Here is a 25,176-nt window from a genome sequence, read left to right on the forward strand (position 1 = left end):
CTTCACTCACTAGGACTTTCACCTGGCTTCACTCATCAGGATTTCCTTCTGCCTAGCTTCACTCACTAGGACTTTCCATCTGCCTAGCTTCACTCACTAGGACTTTCACCTGGCTTCACTCACCAGGATTTCCTTCTGCCTAGCTTCACTCACTAGGACTTTTCAGTTAGGTATCCGGTCACTTTTGACCTACTTGACTCTTCTTCATTCACACTGATCAGTCCCTGATCAGAATCTCCCCATATGAACAACTGCACCTGCATTGTCCATGTGTCTACATGTACTGTCAAACATCGAAACTATGACCAAGACTCAAGCTTGGTCAAACCAGTCAACCTTGACCTAAGGGATATTGCACCAACAATCTCCCCCTTTTTGATGTTTGACAATACCTTTAAGTTAGGACTACTCTGAGTTAAGCTAATCCCACAGCCTTAACTCTCTTCATGCCAAAGTATGAATGTTGGTTCCCTTCATTCTCCCCCTATGACCTCCCCCATAGGTAATGAAGGCCTAACTTAAACCACACATTCTCCCCCTATTGGCACACATCAAACAACTACTATCTCTCCCTCTGAAGAGATACTCATCATGGTCGTGATCAACATCATAATGAAGGTCTCATACCCTTCATTTTCCCTACATTTGAAATACCACTTGAAATAATGAGGATATCCACTCCCCATTTCAAGTTCAAACGCTCATTCATGAGCATTTTCTGAAAAGAAGGTTAACCACCTTCCAAGGTTCATGAAAAAAAAAATTTTCATGTCTTTAAAGAGTCCCTCCCCCTAAAGACATGGTAGTAACTTCTGTCATTGCACCAACAATGACTTGGAATCCCTAAACCTTTAGGAAACCCAAATTTAGAAGTTTGAGGTTCAAATGTTCAAAAATTTGAAACAAACCTCAACCTAAACTTCAACTTAGTCTCCCTTAACCAATCCATCCTTGTTTTCAACATGAAAACACCCTTTTTATGTATACAAATGTATTTTGAGGGGTTATGAGTGGTTACCTAGACTAAAATAGGTTCAAAATGCTGAAAATAAGCTTTCCCAGCCAAAATCAGCATCTTCGATCGATTGGAGTTGGGTTCCAATCGATTGAACCCTGCTGAATCGATCCATTGATCGATTCAGTATTCTTTGATCAATCCATTGATCGATCCAGCGAGCTTCTGCTCGCTAGAAATGCCTTCTCAATCGATCGGCTGATCGATTGAGGCACTCCAATCGATCCACTGATCGATTGGAGTTCTGATAGTTGCTGAAATTCCATTTCAGTCAACTTCAGAAACCCTTAGAAAATTCTACAAAAATTCAAAAATCGTGAAAATTTGTGTAGACATTATTTAGGGTATATACTATCAATAAAAAATAGTTTTCTATGAAAATACATCATATTTTCAAAGATTGACACAAACTTGAAAACTTGCATAAACTTTAGTATTTTCTTCAAGTTTGTGTCTAACTATTTAATGGTGATTACTATCAAAAGATAGCCTTCACCAAGGTTTTCCAAAATCATTTTAAAAACCTTTTCAAAACCAATATCCCATCATGTTCCTTGGGCTTAATGCACATGACTTGTACATTAGCTTTCCCAATGATGGGAAAACACATAACTATGTGTTTTGATGAACCTAAAACTCAAAAGAATGCACTAAATCAACATCTTGAGTTTTGTTCATCTTCCTAACATCTCACTTGTACCTAATGTGCACTAAGACACATACAAGCCACCTTATAGTCCTTGTGAGATGTGAGATTTTGGTTTTGCCCTATTCTAGGGATCATGCATATATATCTAGGCATTTTAGAGATATTAGACATCCACCTAGGATGTCACTTGTTAATAAGTATTGTTAAATGCCATTTGTCCTTAATTACAAGGAATTAAGCTTAATGCATGAATATGTTATGGCATACATCAAAAGGAAATAATTTTTCAAACGAAAATATCCTATAACTACATGATGTATGAATGTCATGACATGGTATTTTTGGATTTTTTTTTATAATAAAACATGAATGCAAAAATAGACATGATGTCATGACATATGATGGGCAAACAATCATGGCAAGGTTTAGCATAAATAAAATATACCTATATTGCCTATCTAAGTATCCTTAACCACTTAGCTATCTCCACTTGTTTTAACTTAAAACGTTAAACCTAGATTGCCCTAAATGCTTCAAAGAAGTGCCAAAACCTAAATTGTCATTTCTATTTCTCTTGATTTGTTTATGCCACTTAAAAATTAAGCATATCCTCAAATGTTGACATATTCCATTTTTCCTCAAGAGTAAGCACATAAATCAAGGCCCGGATTGCCTTAAATTCTTAAGAGAATACCAAAATCCCAACTTGGTATTTCTCTAGATTTTCCCAATTTATGCCATTAAAGATAAATCAATTTTTCCACCATTAGGCACATTTTACTCTTTCAAAGAGTAAATAATAATTCCATTTCATTTTCAAAGGTTAACAAAAACCTTGAAAATGCTCCTTGAGTGTCAATTTCCTCAAAGTTGGGTTAACTACCCTTCTAATCGGAGTTGACACTCTCTAACCCATCTATGGGGTAGAGAAGATGCTCCTAGGAACCCAACACCTATTGGTGCTCCTTGGATGCTCTAGGTACTCACTAGGGTTAACTTCCCTAGATACCTTCCTAGTGACCTTGTTGGGCTTCTTAGAAGCCTTGGTCACATTTTCTAGGTCAACTCTAGGGATAGCCTCCCTTGTGACCTTGTTAGTGACTTTCTTAGACTTCTTCGAAGTCTTAGTCACTTTGGTTGCAAAGATACTTCTAGGGATATCTTCCCTTGTATCCTTGACTTGACCTCTAGACTTAGGGTTTGTTCCATAACTATATGGAACCTTATGATAACTAGGCACATCATTTTTTGCTTTGGTTTTGTATCCCAAACCTCTATGGCCATTTGATGGCTTTTGTACCCCTAAACCTAGGTTATGCCCATTTTGCCCTAATAGGATATTTTTCAATCTTTTTAGGGTCTTTTCTAATTTATCGTCTTGACCTCAAGACTTGATTTTCCCTCACTAAGTCCTTAGTATTTGATTTTTCATTTGATCCATGAGCATTTTTATTCTTGGGCTTGTATCTATTATCCTTAGTGTTCTTGCCCAAATGTCTATCTACCTTCCTAACCTTAGGTTGGGTAGTCTTGGCATGTAGGATCACATGCTTTTCCTTAATGCCCTCATGCTTTCTATTCTTATGGTAAATTGCATTAAAATGATAAAAATTAGAACTATCATGCTTTTTACCATAACGTAAAGGGGTAGGCTCAATAAATGTTTTACCTTCTTCTTTACCTTGGAGGCTCCCCCTTGACTAGTGCCTCCTTGAGCCTTGGCCATCTTCTTCCCCTTGGGGCATTGACTTCGGTAATACCCTTTTTGTTGACACAAGAAGCACACAATGTGCTCCTTGCTCTTCTTTGTCCCGGGGGTGGTCTCCTTGGGCTTCTCCTTGCCCTTTTGTGTCACTTGACCCTTCTTCTTGGCCAAGTTGGGACACTTGCTCTTATAGTGCCCACTTTCCCTACACTCAAAACATATTATATGATTTTTATTTTTAATTGAAACATTTATACCTTCTTGTGTAGGGATGACATTTTCTCCTTTGGATCCGGAGGTTGAGGCTTCCTCTTGATCCGATGATGATGCTCCTCCATTAGATTTTGCTTGACTTGTAGAGGTGGAAGCCTCTTCTCCATTTGACCCGGATGTAGAAGCTTCTCCTTCTTCTTGATCCGGCGTCTCCAAATATTGCTCCCCCTCAATCCTAGATGTGGAGGCTTCATCATCTTGTTCATGAAACAAGGAGTATGCTCCCTCCTTGTTCTCTTCATTGCACTCCCTTGAAGATGAAGCTTCTTCTTCGGAGGTTGAGCATCTCTCAACCTCGGAGTCCTCCTCTTGGTCTTGCTCCAAGGAGTCACCCTCTCTGGATTCTTCTTGCTCTTGTACAGTGGAGGGGATCTCTTCATGAAGCTTGGCCAATTTACTCCATAATTCCTTTGCATCTTCAAATTCTCCAATTTTACAAAGGATGGTGCTTGGCAATAAATTGACCAGAAGCTTGGTCACTTTGTCATTGGCCTCGCATCTTTGAACTTGCTCTTGGCTCCACTTGCTCCTCTTGAGAACTTTGCCCTTTGAATTTGTTGGAGTCTTGAAGCCTTCCATAAGAGCAAGTCATTGCTCTATCTCCATCATAAGAAAATTTTCGATTCTCGATTTCCAAGAATCGAAACTCGTGGAAGTGTATGGTGGAGTCACCCTTGTGTCAAATCCAAGTCCATCTTGGAATTGCATCTTGAAGTTGAGCTTCTTGAAATCTTTGACTTTTGATGAATTTGCTTCAACTTCTTCACCCTCTAGCTTTGCTTGTTTTGTTTGCCCCTTCCGGCGATGATTCCGGTGAAGAGCGACTCTGCTCTGATACCACTTGTTGGGACCGAAAAGTAGTTAGAGGGGGGGGGGTGAATAGCTCGTCGCGTGCTAGATGCTCATCGTTGCTTGTTTCTTCGAAGATGTGCAGCGGAAAATACAGAGACAAATCACACAACGCTAACAAGGTTGGTTTACTTGGTATCCACCTCACAAGAGGTGACTAGTCCAAGGATCCACACCTACTCACGCACCCTCCACTAATAAAAACCTCCTTTTCGGTAACTACCGAAGGCGGAGAAGCCCTACAAGACTCTCAGTACAAAAGAAAGGGAAGGGATACAAGAATACAAGCACAAGCTTACAATAAGCGTAGAAAACCCTAACCCTAACTTTTCTCCTTGCCTTTGATCTGCCTCTTGACTTGGAAAAACCTCCAAGATCCTTCAAGAACTGGCGATCTGAGCTTTGAGAGCACTGTGGAGAAGCTGGCGAGAGATCTGAGATGAATCGGGGAAGTACTACTGAAGGAGACGCCCGCCGGCAGCTCAAATACGACGCAACGGTCGGATCACGATCGATTCGAAAACTCCCAATCGATCGGGGAGGCTTTGGATCGATTCACGGATCGATCCAGAGTGCCTCTGTGCTCTGGAAGAATGCCTGGATCGATCCACGGATCGATCTAGCGCTTATCGCGCGAAGCAGCAGCATCCCAATCGATCTGCTGATCGATTGGGACCTCTGGATCGATCCACTGATCGATTCAGAGGCTCTTTATTCGCTAGGAAAGGCCTGGATCGATCCACTGATCGATCCAGCTCTTGGTTTTTGCCCAAAACCAAGTCCCAAGCCTCTTAAATCAACATTCGGTCAACCTTGACCTGTTGGTACATCATACCTAGCATCTGGTCACTCCCTTGACCTGCCAGAACTCCCCACCAAGTGTCCGGTCAATCCCTTTGACCCACTTGGACTTTTCTCTTCGTGCCAAGTATCCGGTCACTCCCTTGACCTTACTTGGACTTCCACCAGATGTCTGGTCAACCTTGACCCATCTGGTTTTCCTCGTGCAAAGTATCCAGTCAATCCTTTGACCTACTTGAACTTTCCAATACCAGATGTCCGATCATCCTTGATCCATCTGGATTTTCCCTTGCCTGGCTTCACTCACCAAGGCTTTCACCTAGCTTCACTCACTAGGGTTTTCCATCTGCCTAGCTTCACTCACTAGGACTTTCCATCTGCCTAGCTTCACTCACTAGGACTTTCACCTGGCTTCACTCACCAGGATTTCCTTCTGCCTAGCTTCACTCACTAGGACTTTCCATCTACCTAGCTTCACTCACTAGGACTTTCACCTGGCTTCACTCACCAGGATTTCCTTCTGCCTAGCTTCACTCACTAGGACTTTCCAGTCAGGTATCCGGTCACTTTTGACCTACTTGACTCTTCTTCATTCACACTGATCAGTCCCTGATCAGAATCTCCCCATATGAACAACTGCACCTGCATTGTCCATGTGTCTACATGTATTGTTAAACATCGAAACTATGACCAAGACTCAAGCTTGGTCAAACCAGTCAACCTTGACCTAAGGGATATTGCACCAACAGAGGAGAAATTAGTTTTGGCCTTCCGATGAGCTTGAGTATCCCGTGTTCGCCTCGAACACACAACTCAAGTTCATCGATAATAACTCATTCCACTAGAGAGTTATTATCGCACTACCGTACCAATCCCAAATTACATTATGGGCTCCTTCTTATTATGAGTGTATTAGTCTCCCTGTGTTTAAGATAACGAATGCCCACTAATTAAGTAAGTTACTGACAACTCACTTAATTAATATCTAGCTCCAAAAGTAGTACCACTCAACTTCATTGTCATGTTGGACTAAGTCCACCTGCAGGGTTTAACATGACAATCCTAATGAGCTCCTCTTGGGGACATTCTCAACCTAGATAACTAGGACACAGATTCCTCTATAATCAACAACATACACTATAAGTAATATCATTTCTCAACTTATCGGGCATATTAATTTATCGAGCTAAACCTCACCCTTTGATAAGTCCAAGAAATAAATATTAAATATATGTGTTTGTTATTATATTAAGATTAAGAGCACATACTTCCATAATAACTAAGGTCTAGTTCTTTTACTAAGTTAGTACAAAAATAACTTACCTAAATGGTCCTACTCAATACACTTAGAGTGTACCAGTGTAATTTATTAATCAAGATAAATTAATACTTAATTACACTACGACTATTCCGATGGTTTGTTCCTTTCCATCTTAGTCGCGAGTAACTGTTTATAATTTACAAAGAACCGACAACATGATCTTCTGAGTGTGACACCACACACCATGTTATATACTTATATAAATTAATTGAACAATTACATTTAACAAATAAATGTAGATATTGACCAATGTGATTCTTTTATTTCAAAAATAAATGTTTACAAAAGCTAGGCTTTTAGTATACACTCCAACAATCTCCCACTTATACTAAAAGACTAAGCTGCCATATCTGTTGCCATACATCTGATTCTCATCCCCTCCACATGCCGATCAAAAGCTTTCGCCGGAAGGGCCTTAGTGAAAGGATCTGCCAGGTTATCTGCCGATGCAATCTTGGCGACAACAACTTCTCCTTGCTTGACGATGTCTCGTTTTAGGTGGTACTTGTGCTCTATATGTTTACTTGCCTTATGGGCTCGTGGTTCCTTCGAGTTTGCAACTGCACCGCTATTATCACAATAAATTGTGATGATTTTGGGCAAACAAGGAATCACATCTAAGTCCATTAGAAAATTTCTGAGCCATACAGCTTCTTTGGCAGCCTCAGAGGCTGCCACATACTCAACTTCCATGGTTGAGTCTGAGACGCATTTCTGCTTAACACTCCTCCATGCAATGGCTCCACCTCCTAGAGTAAACACATAGCCCAACATGGACTTACTATTGTCCCTATCTGATTGGAAGTCCGAATCCGTGTAACCCACAGGGAGCAAATTGTCTGCTTGGTAAACTAGCATATAATCTCTAGTCCTTCTCAGGTACTTCAATATATACTTTACAACAGTCCAATGTCCTTGTCCAGGGTTACTCTGATATCTGCTGACCATGCCCACGGTAAAACAGATATCAAGTCTCGTACACAGCATTGCATACATAAGGCTTTCTACAGTCGAAACATAAGGAACTACCTTCATATCCTCCATCTCCTTTGATGTCTTCGGAGACATCCCTTTAGATAAGGCTACTCCATGCCTAAAAGGTAAGAAACCTTTCTTGGAGTTCTGCATGCTAAAACGAGCAAGGACCGTATCTATATATGAAGCTTAAGATAGGTACAACATTCTTTTCTTGCGATCCCTTATGACTTTGATCCCAAGAATATGTGCACATTCTCCTAAGTCCTTCATATCAAATTGTTTGGACAACCATACCCTTACGTCTGATAATACCTTGACATTGTTGCCAATTAACAAAATATCATCTACGTATAGTATAAGAAATACCACCACGTTTCCGTTACACTTGTATACACAAGACTCATCCCGATACTGAATAAATCCATATGACTGAATTACTTCATTAAACCGGATGTTTTAAGATCTTGAATCTTACTTCAGTCCATAAATGGACCGATTCAGCTTGCATACTAGATGTTCTTTGCCTTTTTCAATGAACCCTTCTGGTTGCTTCATATGGATATTTTTTTCAAGACTTCCATTAAGGAATGCTGTCTTGACATCCATTTGCCAAATCTCATAATCCATATGAGCGGCAATGGATAAGAGTATCCGGATAGACTTAAGCATAGCTACCGACGAAAAAATTTCCTCATAATCGATTCCCTCTTTCTGAGTATACCCTTTTGCAACAAGCCTTGCTTTGAAGGTTTCTACCTTCCCATCTATCCCTCTTTTCCTTTTGTAGATCCACTTACATCCAACGGATTTTACACCATCAGGTGGTTCTACAAGCTCCCAGACCTTATTAGAATACATAGATTCTATTTCTGAATTCATTGCCTTTTGCCAAGATACTGCATCTATATCTTGGAGTGCTTCGTTATATGTCCGGGGATCAGGTTCATGTTTACCCGGGATCAAGTCCGAAGACTCTCCCAAAAACATGAATATCTCAGGTTGCCTTACAACCCTCCCACTACGACGAGGCACTGTCTCTAGTTGTGTATCATGTGTGACACGTGTTGCAGTTTCTTTTGGTACTTCATCTTGTACTGTTGGTATTAAAACAGACGTGTCCTCTCTTATTTCTTCTAGAACTATTTCACTCATGGGCTTATGGTTCATTACATAATCTTCTTCTAAAAATCGAGCATTGGTGCTAACAATGATATTCTGATTTTTAGGATTATAAAACAAACTACCTTTCGTTCCCTTAGAATATCCCACAAACAGACAGACTTCTGTATGTGATTCCAACTTGTCAATATCTCCCTTCAGCACATGTGCGAGACTACCCCATATCCGGATATGATTCAGACTAGGCTTATGCCCATTCCATAATTCCATGGGAGTAGAAGGAACTGTTTTAGAAGGTACCATATTCAGAATGTACACTACTGTTTCCAGAGCATATCCCCAAAACGAATTTGGTAATTCTGAATAACTCATCATCGATATAACCATTTCCATAAGAGTCATATTCCTTCGTTCTGCCACACCATTCTGTTGGGGGTGTACCAAGTGCAGACAATTGGGATTGAATCCCGACTTCTGATAAGTAATTCCTAAACTCTCCAAAGAGGTATTCGCCACCACGGTCAGACCTCAGTGTCTTGATACTTTTACCAAGGCATTTCTCCACATCAGCCCTATATTCTTTGAATGTATCAAAGCATTCAGACTTGCGGCGTATCAGGTAAATGTATCCGTATCTTGAATAATCGTCTATAAAGGAGACGAAGTATTCATAACCACCTCTTGCCTGGATAGACATAAGACCACACAAATCAGAATGAACTAGTTCTAACGCATCTTTGGCTCTACACCCCTTGGCCTTAAAAGGTCTCTTGGTCATTTTACCTTCCAAGCAGGATTCACATGTTGGAAAATTTTCCAACTCTAATGAACCCAAGAGTCCATCGGCTACAAGCCTTTGAATCCTATTTAAATTAATATGACCAAACCTTAGATGTCAAAGATACGTTTAGTTCATTTCCGAAGGTTCTTTTCTATATAAAATTCTTCCATGTCCAAACTGTGATTCAAAGAAGACGAAATAAAATTACAGGTTTTAATATTGATGGTCTTTGGTATAATGATGAAGAGAATTTGAAAAATGAGGCGTTGGATTTCTTCAAAAATTGTTCCAATCAAATGATCAATGTAATCCAAACAATCTTGCTGTTCATTATATTCCTAAAATCGATCATGCAAGAACTCTATAAATAACTTCTTAGTCCAGTTTCTTTCAAAGAGGTCAGCGATGCTATTTTTAGTATAGCTCCATATGAAGCACCAGATTCGGATGATTTTAAGCAGTGTTTTTTAGGTATTATTTGCATATAGTTGATAAAGATGTTTAAGCCTCTATTGACAAAGCCTTTTCTAATAGTTGTATTGAGCATGATCTTTCAGAAACACTCATTGTTTTAATTCTAAAGGTTGTTGATCCAATGACCCTAAAAAGTCTTAGATCAATTAGTCTTTATAATATCTTGCTCAGTCTAATTTCTAAAATCTTGTTCATCTTATTCGGCCTTGATTGCCTTGCTTGGACAAGTCTATTGTTGTCCACACTTTGTGAGTTAAACTTTGGAAACCATTGATTTGTTAAGAAACCATCGTTTGTCCCACTTTCCGAGGTCTCTTAGTCAAACACCTTAAAGTTGGAGATATCTAATAAATTAAAATTAAATTTTAATGAAAAAGTATAGCATGGGGTGGTGGCGCAGTTGGCTAGCGCGTAGGTCTCATAGCTTCTGAGTGATCCTGAGGTCGAGAGTTCGAGCCTCTCTCACCCCATTTTCCATTTTTTAAATAAATTAATTTCTTAATGCGCTGAAAATCTAGATATATTTTTAAGTTTAAATTCAAAGGGAAATTGTTAGTGAAGTTAAGGATTAATATATTTTGAGTTCTATCTGTATATATGGTGGTATACAACCCGTGGCATACATAATTTTATTGCCAAACAAATAAAATTTACATTTGGTGCGAGAGGTGTCCAATTGGAGTGCCCCTTTTTCTTGTTTTTAGCTAGTTTAATTGTGATGTTATTTATACAACCACAGTCAGAGAGTTAAACAAAGCCAGTTATCTTAATTAAAAATGGTAAGAATTACGAAGATGAAAGAGTATCTCTTTTACTTTCATCTTCTTTCTTTATGAATAATTTTTCATCTTCCTTCTTTATAAGCGATATTATTATCGCTTGTCTTTATAGAAAAGACGTCTAAGGAGTCAAAAGAGAAGGAAGGCGTGAGCAAGTAATCGGTAAAGAAGAATATACCTCAGTGAGATTTGATTTGTAAATCTTGAAGAGTCTTTCAATTAGTTCGTTATCATTCTTCTGACAATAAACGAAGATCGAGATCTACTATGGAAGTTTACTACGAGTTTTACAGATTTCATATTTCTGTATTTCATGTTTCAAAAACAACAATGATATTAGAGCGATAGCAATTTTGAAAGCATGAAATTGGAAGAATAGAACTGAGAAACAGCGACTGTTGCGATTTCTGCTCAAGCAGCAGATCTATATAACATCAGAAAATTGCAACAGTATTGTGATTTCCATATTCACAGTTGCGCACTAGCGACCGTGCTGTGGGCCTGCGACTGAGCCAAAGACCAGAACCTGCATTTGTCACGGTAGAGAAGGTCGTGGCTACGTCATTCAGATACGTGTGTTTCGCACGTCAACAACCACATCGGGCGGCTGGCGTTCAGCTTCTGTGGTCCTAGAGTGCCAACGACAACATTGGGAGGCTGATAATTGATAGTCACAGCAATCGCGTTCGTCACGATAAAGAAGTCGCAACAGTGAATCACGAAAAATGAAGAAAGGAGAATAGTAAATCAGTCAAAATTACTCTATGAGAAAAGTTTTTATTTTAAAAAATCAAAAAGAGAAGAAAAATCGAGAAAGCATGAAAAGTTTTCTCATGCGAAAACAAGGTTCTTTTAAAAATTAGTTTTTTTCTCTTCTAACTGGTTTAGTTGAAACCACTTTAGTTTAAATTAGTTTTGGTCCAAGCAAATTCAGTTTGATGTAATTAACTAGACTAGTTTGGTCCAAACCAAAAGCGATCCAACTAGAATTAATCAAATAAGCTTTGATTTGATCAATTAGTTTGAGTTAGACTTAAATAGGCTTAGATTAAATATAACAATTGAACATCCCAATTAGATTAGTTCTAATGAAGTTAAAGGACTTAGGATCTAATTTTCCAATTGGCATATCTAATGTATTAGTCAACTGAAACTCCTCCAGTATAGAAAATTTATTTTTTTTTTCCATTTTCTATTTTTTTTTTCCTATTTGCTTATGTATTATGTATATACTTGTTCCATGCATATGCGAAAATTGAATTTGACCAATTTGTTACTAGTTTATTGATTTTGTATTGACATTATTATTTTCAATTCCAGATATCACAGATAATATATACGATGATTAGTCGCAATATATGACAACATGAGCTATAGGAGGAAATTAAGGGGCTTGATTATAACCCGATTCATGGAGTCAGACTTATTGGTTGGCTTGATCGGCTATTCTGAAAACTTGAATGAGAAGTATTTCTAGTTCAGGATAAACACAAAAGATAGGTTCTAGTTCAGTCACAATCGAGGCATCTTAGCAATATAGCACACCAACTATGAGATCGTTCTGAAGGGCGCATCTCATATTCAGAGATGTGCATGAATTTACTTAATTTAGCATAGGATTCCGAAGAATTTAAGGAGGATTCAAAAGAAGATCCTGAAGAATCAGAGGAGGATTTGGAAGAGTGTGTGGAGGATCCAAAAATGGATCTGAATATGGATCTGATGGATAATTCTGAGGCTGATCTTGCCTTCATTGAGTCCGGGATGAACGAGATAGTATTACCCATTGAATCAGTATTTTTTCTAGTGGGAGGTATGCTAGCTTATTCATGGTGTTAGTGTTTTGTTATTGTCGTTATATATGAACAATTTTAATTTATTTAGTTTTTCTAAAAATAATGTAGTGGAAATTGTTGTTTTGTACGAACAGTGCTATATTATATGAAAAATAGTTATATTATGCGTTAACTAACTTTCTTATAATTAGTTCATATTTTATGATTTCATGATTAGTTCATTTGATGAAATGTATGTAATGAAATTGATAAATGTTGATTAAATTGAATCATACAAATGATGATAGAAACATAATTATCATTTGATTTTGTAAATCAACTCAAATTACATTGACTTAATTGCTAATTGCATACATATGAATTACACTGAATAACTAAATAATATTTTATTTATAAATTAGGGTAACTAAGAACATCATAGTTAAACTCACTAAGGGAGAGAAATTATATGAGGATAACTATAAAATCTGACACCTCAAGATGCAATACGTTCTTGAGGAACAAGAAGTTCTAGATGCTTTAAATCAGCTCATGGAAGAACCAATTGATGGTTCTACAATACAATACAGGCGCGACCTTGATATCTATAAGTCATGGAAAAGGAAGGATTCCACTGTAAGGGAATATTGATTAGTTCAATGGTGTATGACCGATTATTTGAGTATGAGTCATTACCATCGGCTCATGATGTCTAGGCAGTCTTTAGAGAAAAGTACAGTGGAGTAAGTCTAAGTAAGCTTCGTCAACTGACAATTAAGTTTAATAGCTACAAAAAGCGTCCAAATGTTGCCATAACCCAGCATTATCCATTCTCTTCCTGATTCTTGAGAGACAATGAAATAGAATTTGACTCACAGTGAAAGTATTAAGACTTTCACTGATGTCTCATGCTATGTTGAACTGGAGGTGGAGAGAATAGAATTCACAAGGATTTTTGGTTAAGCTTTTATAGTTGAAGGTTCTTGTTCCAAGAATAATAAAACATGGTTTAAGAGACAAAAGGGAAAGCAAAAGGAAGTAGGTGTTGTTGCTGGGCAAGACCAAATCATGAAGAAAGAAAAGAAATATGGATAAAAAAACTAAGAGCAAGCTTTCTTGCTATAACTGTGGCAAGAAGGGTCATTTTGTTTGAGATTGTATGAAGTCGAAAAAGGGAGATCCATCTTTATCTTTTTTCCATGAGTATTATGTTGCAAGTTTAGTGTTGTTAGCTGAATTTTATCCTTTGTAGATTATAGATTCAGGAGCAATGAACCATGTAGCTCATGATTGAGCTACATACGTGGAGTACCTTCGGGTACCAGCGCCAGCAAATGAATATATATGAGAAACAATGCAAGAATTAAAGTCAAAGGAATTGGCATTTACATACTCAACCTACGTGGTGAATGTACGTTGTTTCTACATGATGTTATGTATGCTCCTGAGATTCGACGAAATCTAGTTTTCGTTATTAGTCTTCTTGATTTAGGTTATTGTGTAAACTTTTATAGTCGTTGTGTGAGACTTCACATTAACTCTATGTTAATTGGGAATGTTATGTAACATATGGTTTAATGGTTCTTGATGTAGAATCAAATAATAATTATGGAAATAATGATTATTTTTTAAACATTGCTCTTACTAGTGATGCTGATATTAATAATGAAGTTTGGTATGCTAAAATGGAACATATAAGATAAGAACGAATGAATAGATTAGCTAAAGAGGATCTGTTAAGTGCTCATGCTAAAGTTAACTTGTCTATATATGAACATTGTCTTGCTAGAAAAACAATTAGGAAATCATTTGGTAAGCCTATTAGAGTTGAATCACCATTGCAATTAATTCATTTGGATATTTGTTGTCCAATGAATGTGAAGGCTAGAAATGAAAGTTCTTATTTCATTATATTTATTGATGACTTCACACGTTTTCATCATATGTATTTTATTTCTCACAAATCTGATGCATTAGATTGCTTCAATCGTTACTTGAACGAAGTTGAGAATCAATTGGAACATAATGTTAAGACTTGATGCACTGACCGTGAAGGTGAATATTTGTTTGATCAGTTCAAGACAAGGTATAATAAGAAATAGATCATTAGATAGCTAACTATCCCTAGAACTCTACAGTAAAATAGAGCTACAGAAAGAAGAAATCGAACTCTTCTAGATATGGTTAGGTCTATGATGGCTCAAGCTAATTTGTCAATTTTCTATTAAGGACATACGTTATTAGCTGCAACTTATATACTTAACCAAGTGTCTTCTAAATATGTTCCATCTACTTCATATGAACGCTGGATATATAGAAAATTATATTTGAGTAATCTGAGACATTGGTGTCAACTGCTTATGTTCATGATAAGACTTACCAATATGGAAAATTATGACCTAGAGGTAAGAAATGCATTTTGTATGGTATTCTAGTATTTTTAAGGGTTATGTTTTCATTGGTGAGTAACAAGATTGAACCATCTCTAAAATAGAGTTGAGAGATACTATTTTCCTTAAAACTGAATTTCCAACAAGAGGTAAAGTTGATAAGATAATTCCTTTATTTGCAATAGAGGAAGTGGATAATATTCCTTTATTAACAAATCAAGAATCACCAAAGATGCCTAAATCTAGTCAACCTAGTGAGATTAATTTGCCAAATCATGGGTTAACTTCTCAACCGTCTAACCTATGAAGAAGTAGTCATCAAATTATTCCTTGGAAAAAGTTTGACATTGAGAATGAGGCATTGATGATTCTTCTAGTTGACGATGAGGAACCTCTAACGGTTGATGAAACTTTGAGATGCTCAGTTAGAGAAGAATGAAACATTACAATAGATGAGGAAATAAAGTCTATGAGAAAGAATCAAGTTTGGGATTTAGTAGATTTTCCTCCGGGTTGAAAGGTTATTAGGAATAAGTGGATTCTCAAAATCAAGAGGAAAGCAGATGGATGGATTAATCTATATAAAGCTCGATTAATTGTAAAAGAATATATCCAAATGGAAGGTATTGATTTTGAAAAAATATTCTCCCCAGTTTGTTTCAATACATGTCATTCTATCTATAATAACACAATATGACATGGAATTATATCAGATGGATATAAAAACAGCTTTCCTTAATAGTAATCTTGATGAGGAAATCTATATGGCACAGCCAGAAGGTTTCATTGCTGAAGGTCAAGAAAATAAAGTATATAGACTTAAGAAGTCTATATATGGGCTAAAGCAAGCGTCAAGACAATGGAACATAAGATTTAATAAAGTTATTTGTCTTATATTTTAGAAATAATCAATGAGGATCATTATGTTTACCTAATAAACGAAAAAAAAGAAAAGTTTGTCATCTTATTATTATATGTTGATGATATATTAATAGCTGAAAGTCACATAAAGTGTGTGATAGAAGTCAAATCGTGGCTTTCATCACAATTTGACATAATAGATATGGGAGAAGCTGAGTACATCTTAGGAGTGAAGATTATTAGAGATTAATTAAAAAAGTTTTTGGGTTTATCTCAAGAAACTTATATCATTAAAATGCTACAACGCTTCAATATGTCAAATTGTAACATTGAACAAACACCTACAGTGAAATGTACTATTCTGAGCAAAAGTATATACCCCAAGACTCCTGAAGAAATAGCCGAAATGAAGAAAAATCATATGATAGTGCTATTGGTAGTTTAATGTACATTGAGTTATGTACTCGTCCTGATATAAGTTATGTTGTTGGCTTAATTAGTCATTTTCAGTCAAACCCAGGATTGAGACACTAAAAGCAGTAAAGAGGATATTCAAATATCTCAAAGGAACAACGAATTATTTTCTCTATATTCAAGGATCAAATATGAGCTTGAGTGGCTATATAGATGCAGATTGGGCGGGGAACCTTAATAATAAAAAAAATCACATATGGTTATACTTTCTTGCTAAATGGTGGTGTCATCTCGTGGAATAGCAAGAAATATACTTGTGTAGCACTGTCAACAATGGAAGCTAAGTATGTGTTTGTGTAGCAGTTATGCAAGAGGTTGTCTGTTTAAGAAGGTTTCTAAAGCATCTGAACATTGCTGAGGACATTGAGAGTCCTGTTACAATGTACTGTGATAGGCAAACTGCTATAGTCTTTCCAAAGATCCCAAATATCACAACAAAGACAAGCATATAGAAATTAAGTATAATTTTATAAAAGATATTGTTGATAAGAAAAAGATAGTATTTGAGTACATTCATACGTGCAATATGCTTGCAGATCATTTTATTAAGTCATTGACTAAAGAGTCATTTCAAGGATATGTGAAATCTTTAGGACTTTGAAGAATGTAACATATTGTAAAGATAATTAGATATATGAAAATGTCATGATCTATTTAGTGTATATGTCTTTGTTACATTTGAATAAAGTCATGATAAGTATGTTTGCAGGTTAAGATTGGTGCACTCACATGGACAATCATCTTTATTTGTTAAGTATAAATAGAGATAAGACTGTTACTTATATGACAGCTTATGTAGCTATGAATAGAGGCATACCCATAAGTAAGGGGTGAACAGTCAACCCGCCAAACCGACCAACCCACTCATATCGACCTAAACCAAACAAAAAAAATGATCAAACCGAATAAAAATCAACTTGAAAAATAGTGAACCTGACTAGGTCCGGTTCGGAAGCGGTTTACTACTTTAAAAAAAATCGTGGATAACCAAATCGCTGTAAAACACCCTGTTGTAAAACACCCCCTGCTGTAAAACATGAACACCCAAAATAAGAACCTATGAAGTAGAACGACGCGGACGAAGTGACGAACTGAAGCTAAAGCATCGAACTTCTAAAGCAGCCAAGCAGCACGCCTCATCGTGGGGCTGGTCGACTGGGACTTGGGACACACTTGAGTGCTTGACGCATTCCCTATGTTACTGTGAAGATTAAAGAAGACAAGAAATAATTGAATGAAGTCGACGCCTACAAAAGGAATGAAGTCGACGCCTCTAGTACGCGTCTTCTTTCTGATCGAAAACCCTAGGTAAGCACTTCTAGCCGACTTAGTTCACTAATTAAACTTTTGTTGATGATTCTTTATTCTTAGAGACTAACTTTGAATCATGTTTAATTGTTTAATTTCTAGGTTGGTTTGGTCCATTTGGAGTCGGCTTTGAAATTTAAAAAAGATCAAAATCTTGAATTTAAGGTATGTAAGTACTTTGTTGTAGTAGTTGTTTTATTCAACAAAATAGATGTATTTGAATTAACGACATATAGTTTTTTATCACTAAATAGTCCATATACATGGCTTGAATGGTCTTTTGTTGTTGTTGTTATCATCACACTTAGGAAAAGAATTATGTAAAGCAGAACCCCTTCTATGCCATTGAGATTATGAGTAGCCTTTTGTGTGGTATTCCTTATGTCCTTCTTTTGGGGCATGCATTATTTAAAAAATAAATGAACAATAGTTTGATGCTTCAAGAACATATTGATCTTCATTGGAACATATTTATCTTCATTGCATTATTCTTGTTAGTTGTTATTAATTTGTTTATAGTTATATCCTTTTTAGGAACTTTGGATTATATTAGAAATGGATAGTCAAAATACTTCACAACCTTTGATAATAATTAAGTCGGTTGGTGGTGAGCCACCATCTACAATTGTTCAAACTCAAAGTGAATCTATTTTTGAGCCTCAAAGTCAAACACATGTTGAAGTAAAACCCACGTCCGTCGATGATAATGAAAAGGGGGAAAGGGTAAAAAATATCTTATGTGGAAGCATTTCAAAAAGTTAGAAGTCACTAGTTCAAAAGGTCTGAGGGCTGCATGTAATTACTGTAGGAAGGATTACGCATGTGCTTCTAAAAAAGATGGAACTAGCAACATGTGGACGCATTTAAAAGTTCAATGTAAAATATCCCCTTTCAAGACTAATACTATGGATAAAAATCAGAAAGTCCTTTCTTTTGATGCAACAAAGGGTAATGATGCTTCACAAACATTAAAAGCATTTGCATATAATCCTGAAATATGCAAACGAGAGTTAGCATAAATGATTATGACGGATGAGTTTTCCTTTAGAACAGTACAAGCAGAAGGGTTTAAAAGGTTTTGTCAAGCAATGCAGCCAAAGTTTGTCATGCCTTCTCAGTTGCTAGAGATTGTGTGAGGATATATGTGGAAGAAAAAGAAAAGCTAAGAAATGTATTAAAGTCTCAATGTCTTTGCTTGACGACGAACACTTGGACATCTATACAAAATATTAATTATATGGTTTTAACCAAACACTAGATAGATGGTGAATGTAATTTGCATAAAAGAATTTTGAACTTTTGTCAGGTTAATAATCACTTCGGTATGATAATAGGGAATATGGTAGAAAATTGTTTGTTAGATTGAGGCATTGAAAACATTTTATGCTTGACAGTCGATAATGTCAGTTCAAATGATACTGCCATTACTCACCTAAAAAGGTTGATAAAAGATTGGGAGTCGAATGTTCTGAACAATGAGTTCATTCAGGTGAGATGCAATGATCACATTTTGAATTTAATTGTTAGAGAAGGATTGAAGGACCATAATGAATCTATTATGAAAATTCGAAATGTCGTTCGTTATGTGAGATCTTCTCCAGCTAAATTGTTGAGTTTCAAAAAGGTTGCTGAGAGATTGAAAATTTCTACACAGAAGATGGTGTACTTAGATGTTCTAACTAGATGGAACTTGACATATTTGATGTTAGAATCAACAGAAAGATTTGCAAAAGTTTTTTGAAAGATTAGAAGAAGAAAGAAGCTCAAAATATCTTGACTTTTTTTATAGAAGAAATCCAAGACAATTCTATGCTCCTTGATGATGCAATTGGGAAAAGCAAGAGGAAAAGGAACATAGGATCCCAAAGAAAATTGAATGGAAAAATGCTCGAACATTGATGAGGTTTTTAAAGATTTTCTATAAAGTCACTTTGTTGTTCTCGAGTTCTTTACAAGTGACTTCCAGTTCTTTTTTTCACGAACTCATGACTATTCAAATGATGTTAAGTCAAATGGGTAGAAATGGAGACATTATGATTAGTAATATGGCGTAAGGAATGATGCAAAAATTTAATAAATATTGGGGAAAATTTGAGAGAACCAATTTGCTATTGTATATTGCAGTGGTTTTGGATCCTCGTTAAAAATGAAATATGTTGAATTATGTTTTGACAATATTTATGATTCTTCCACAGTAGCTGACAAGAGGAATAAAATTAAGGAATTGTTAATGAGATCATATCATCATTATACTGGAAATATAGATGAGAATGTTGATACAATTGTTCACCAAAAAGATATTATCGCAAATGAAATGGAGGAAGATTTGAATTTATCATTTATTTCTCAATTCAAACATCACTTGATGCAATCAGATTCTTTTGACAAAAAAAAAATCAAAAGTTGAAAAATATTTGTGCGATACTATTGTGGATTCGGATGATAAAAAGTTTGATGTGTTAGCATGGTGGAAGGTTAATGGTGGTAAGTATCGTGTACTATTTGCAATTGCTAAGGATGTATTATCAATTCCTGTATCTATTGTGACATCAAAATTAACTATTAGCACTGGAGGTCGTGTTCTTGATTCATTCCGTAGCACACTTACTCCTGGGGTTGTCGAGGCATTAGTTTGTTCTTAAAATTAGTTGCGTTCAAAACGTATTAATGTTGGTGTGGATGAAGAAACTTTTACATATATAAGCGTATTTGAAGCTATTGAAGAAGGTGTTATTTGTTTATTTATGACATAGTTAATATTTATTAACGTTTAACTTCTTAAATATTGATATTTTTATTATTTTATTTGTTTGTTTCAGATATGAAAACAAGCATGCTCATGGATAAAGAAGCTTAAGCATGGATAAAGAAGCTTATTTTTCATTTTGGAAGACTTTATTTGTTATTTGAAAGAATTTTATTTTTCATTTTGAAACATTTTATTTGTCATTTGAAATACTTTATTTTTCATTTTGAAAGATTTTATTTGTTATTTTGAAGATTTAACTTATTTGAGATTTTGAGTTATTGTTTATGTAGTTGTCTATTGTCTAATGAGTAATGTCTATTATCATTTAAAATATTTTATTTTTTTATTATATTTATATTTATATTTTATATTTCATTGAATATAAGATTGGATATCCAAATAACTGATAATCCGTCGGATATTTGATACATAAGAATCGTTGGATATAGGGTCAGATGTATGTCCTAATATTGCATTATCTGATCTAGTAGGATCGGATAATTTTTTACCTTAATAATTGAACTAACCTGATCTGCGATCACCTCTACCATAAGTTAAGGTCGTATTAATAATTATGCCAAGATGAGAATATTTATGTAATGATTGGAGTAAATAAACCCACCATTTACTGAATCTGTTTAAGGCCAAATTGGAATTCATATGTTGAATTCAGGATTAGACATTAAGTATGTCTAGATCAAAATATGTAAGATGTTAAATTTGGAGAAAAATATGCACTCTTTTTAATAAAGAGAAAAACATCATAGCATGTGATTCATACCACGTGTGCCATAACGATAATAAGCGTAGTAGAAAAATGGATTCCTACTTCTCTACTATGTGAAACATTTGAGATTATAAGTTAATCTCAATCTTACCCAAAGTGACTCTTTAGCTGTCTACAAGAAGTTCTAATCAATGTCTGCTACTTTAGCATATTTCTTATTAGATATGAGTGATTTGATCTATGGAGCATAACTAGGAAAATGACTTATTAAAATAAATAAATTCTAGATAAAAAGGAAGATTAAATAGATTTACATTTTTTGATATTATTTACTAGTCGACTCATTTCTATTATGTATAGAAATGATTGTGAATATTTGAATATGGAACATGCTCTTAACATAATAGTCATTATGAGCGATTAGAGATGTTCATATTGATGTAAATAAAAATAATTTACTCTAGGGTAAAGATAAATTATTAATGTCTCTGATTCGTTCTATAAAGCGGCTATGTAAGGTGTAACAATTTTCTTAGCAATAATTGCTCAGTGTACTTGCTATTACACGAACCATTTTTTCTAAAGTATGAAATGAATGTTTTTATTTGATCTTTGTAACTAATTAGTATTTTGCTCTGGTGTTTGTGACTTGATTATAATATAGTTTATGTGACTTACATAGTCTTTGTAACTAGTTAACCTTTATGGATTGACTTGGATGAGTGGGAGATGTAGGAGTTAAGAAAATGAAAGGGTGTCTTTTCTTCTCCATCTTCCTCCTTTATGAATGACATTATTGTTGCTTGTCTTTATACAAGAGGCGTTCAAGGAATTGAAAGATAAGGGAGGCATGAGCGAGCAAGTAATCGGCTGGCGAAGAGGAACATACCTCGGTGGGATTTGATTTGTGAATCTTGAAGAGCCTTCCGATTCATTCGTAATCGTTCTTTCAACGATTAATGAAGATCAAGATCTACTACAAGATATCAATATAAATATCACATATTTTATAATTCATATTTCTATAATTCAGATTTGAGAAACAACAAAAATCACCATAACCAAGATGACTACCGGAAGGACGACAAGATTTGCTCAATAATTTATTGACTTGGGTAAGACAATCTTCAAACAGACTTTCCGGCAGCAAAACACGACTGGTCTTCTATGAATTTTCAAATCATATCAAACAGTGGAGATAAAGTTAGCGTTCAGCCTATCTATAGGCTACAGTCGGGCATTTTTGCTATCACTTTTTGGCAAAGGTTCGAGCATCCCACAGATCAGCCCCACAAGTAATTAAATCAGGGTATTTGTCCCGACTTCATCTGGAATTGGGAGAAATACTTACGCTAGCTGATGCATGGCTTTCTTCACGAATGAAAATTGGCAGATGGATCACTCCAGGAGAAGTACAAGAACGGAAAACCCCTGCCCTTCATCTTAGCACAGGGTTTCCAATCTATCATCTTCGCTTTCATTATCTTCATCATCGAGTGTTTTATTTGCGTATCTGTTCGTTGGATCTTCCAGGAAGGTATCAGTAGTATGCAGGTTCGTATCCATTGCATGTTCAGCGTCCCTTGCATTGATCTCTTAACCTCGCCGAAGATATAAATACTTGATAAAATAACTTAATGTATCCAACCTTGCCGTCGGGGGTCTAGCTCATATGGTAGAGCGCTCGCTTCGCATGCGAGAGGTACGGGTTCGATTCCCTTGACCTCCATTAAAATTTTCTTATTATCTTGTTTATTAATATTAACTTAATAAAATATGACATAGACTTTTTTAACAAAACCGACCTTAGCTCAGTTGGTAGAGCGGAGGACTGTAGTTGTTGCAGATGATCCTTAGGTCGCTGGTTCGAATCCGGCAGGTCGGAAATTTTGTTTTATTAATTTTTCTTTTTCAATTTAGACCAAATGAAACTTACGTTTTCGGCAACCGGTCTCAACGTAAATTGATATATTCGTAACTCAAGCATGTCCTCATCTTCTTAGACTTTGAGGTAACGTAATCAATTGAGGACACCGACAACCGTCATGGGATGACAGTTGAGAGCTAAGTTGAGCGAGCTCGAGTTACAACCACCAATTTAGCATCTTCTCATCTCCTCCGTCGTGCAGTAGGAGAGAACAAGTCAATTTGTTTTGTATATAACCACCAATGTAGCATGACACCTCCTTGATTAACTTCTTTTCTCTCGAACTTGAATCTTGTTGAATCAACATTGAAAAAGTTTGTCATTTCAACCCGATAAAGTCCCATCCGATTTAGAAAACTCTTTCATCCTAAACGAGTTCAAGTTTTCCTTCTAGTGTGATGGACAAATACGCTTGCTTACCCATACCAAAGCTTAAATACTTTAGGATATTTGCAACTTTATAAGTACTAGATTTATTAGTCATATTTTTTTAAAAAAAGGAAAAACAGATATTAAGGCAAAAATAAAACGGGTGTCCTTTTTTTTTTTATCATTATCTTTTTTTTTATCAAGGTTCCATTCCCACCAACTCTCCTAAAATATGAGTTGCCCTCAAACTCCTGCCAAATACTTTTAATCATCAATCGGTTGGGTACGTTATACCAATTATGATTTTATAATTATTACATCGTAAATATTAGATGAGCAGGTTGAATTAATATTGTAGCAATTATAATTACTATCGAATATAATTAACGATATAGAACTCCAATTTTGAACAAGTGCAATGGTTAATTGTGTCGGTTGATGAAGAAGTGTATATTTTGAATGCCCACCAACTTTTCCAAAGGTTATTTCATTTTATATATATATATATATATCTTGGAAGAATTTATAAATTTGTTGTTTATAAAATCTATTTTATTTTTAAGAAGGAATTTGTCATTAAATCCAACAGCAATATAGTGGGACTAAAATTTTCTTAAGAAAAGTGATTCACACTCGAAACGAAGTTCTATCATCAATTTATTTTTAACAATTTTAAGGGAATTTTTCCAATCCAATGGAAGCCATTGGTTCAAAGTTTGTTTTTGATGCATTTAAGTTGGATCGTTTTGATGGGACGAACTTCACTCGTCGAAAGGATAAATTGTTCTTCCTCCCACTGAATTAGGTGCCACATATCTACTACTACATGATATGCCCGCGATTCCTGCACCAACTAAGAAGGATATTAATGAGATCAAAGTAACTCGGAAGAAACGAGAAGAGAATGAAGTGTTGGGGATCGGTAGCCGACTAAAAGGGGGGTTGAATAGATCTTGATCCCAAGTTGATCGCTTCCTATGTATTTATTAGTGCATAGCAGAAAACAAACAAATACGAATACAAATACAAATATGAAAGTTAAAAGCAAGACAAGAAAGCAAACCAAGATATACGATCGTTTACATGGTTCGGAGATAACTTGCTCCTACTCCACAGCTGTCTGTAAGATGGACGATCCCTCAATCTTTCGGTGGATTAGCCCCCGGCAAACTCCAGCTATCTCAAGTCTTCTTGTAGGTGGAGAAACCTCACCATAACTCCAACCAATATTTCTTGGACACAAAGAACACCTTGAGAACTTAGTGACTACTAATTAGGGTTGACCACCACTAATTTTGTCAACTTTAGTCAGTCATCCCAAGCTCCATTATATAGAGCTTGGAAGAAACATCCTTGTTGTTTTTACAGTTACCAGTCGACTAGTCCTTGCACCAGTCGACTGGTGCTTGGCTAATAGCTCTTTACCAGTCAACCGGTCCTTGAACAAGTCGACTGATCCCTACCATTCGGGTACAGAAACTCTCTGTTCTCTGCCCCAGCCGACTAGTCCCAGTACCAATCAACTAGTAAAACCCTAAACATAGGGTTTCTCTTCCTGAGTACATTTCTCTCGCACTCGGACCCTCACGACTCACTTAACTCTTCTTCACAGCTTTGACCTCTTGCCTTCAAGCCTACTTCCTTTGGCTCTCATCCCTCGGATACATTCAAGCCCGTGACTCGTCCCTAATATCATCCTTCGCGTATGCTTCGAAGTGACTTCCCTCGGATCTTGTCCTTGCTGCCTTGTCCATGGTCCCTCGGATGCTCCATCCTTCACCAAACCTGAAGCAATCAAATTGAGTCATATATATATCTTACAAATCTGCACACTCATATACATATATCAAAT

General features: G+C 36.0%; 3 non-coding genes across 3 annotated transcripts; all 3 read left to right on the forward strand.

Moving 5' to 3' along the window:
* The first annotated feature begins 10,350 nt into the window (after positions 1-10,350).
* TRNAM-CAU lies at positions 10,351-10,435 on the forward strand. Its single transcript is given in 2 exon segments — positions 10,351-10,388; positions 10,400-10,435. It is a non-coding gene; the product is annotated as a tRNA-Met (tRNA).
* A 12,250-nt stretch (positions 10,436-22,685) lies between these two features.
* TRNAA-CGC lies at positions 22,686-22,757 on the forward strand. The gene has a single exon. It is a non-coding gene; the product is annotated as a tRNA-Ala (tRNA).
* A 71-nt stretch (positions 22,758-22,828) lies between these two features.
* On the forward strand, positions 22,829-22,913 carry TRNAY-GUA. The gene is given in 2 exon segments: positions 22,829-22,865; positions 22,878-22,913. It is a non-coding gene; the product is annotated as a tRNA-Tyr (tRNA).
* Positions 22,914-25,176: the final 2,263 nt, after the last annotated feature.

This window comes from Zingiber officinale, chromosome 8B (genome assembly GCF_018446385.1).
Source record: "Zingiber officinale cultivar Zhangliang chromosome 8B, Zo_v1.1, whole genome shotgun sequence".
Lineage (NCBI taxonomy): Eukaryota > Viridiplantae > Streptophyta > Magnoliopsida > Zingiberales > Zingiberaceae > Zingiber > Zingiber officinale.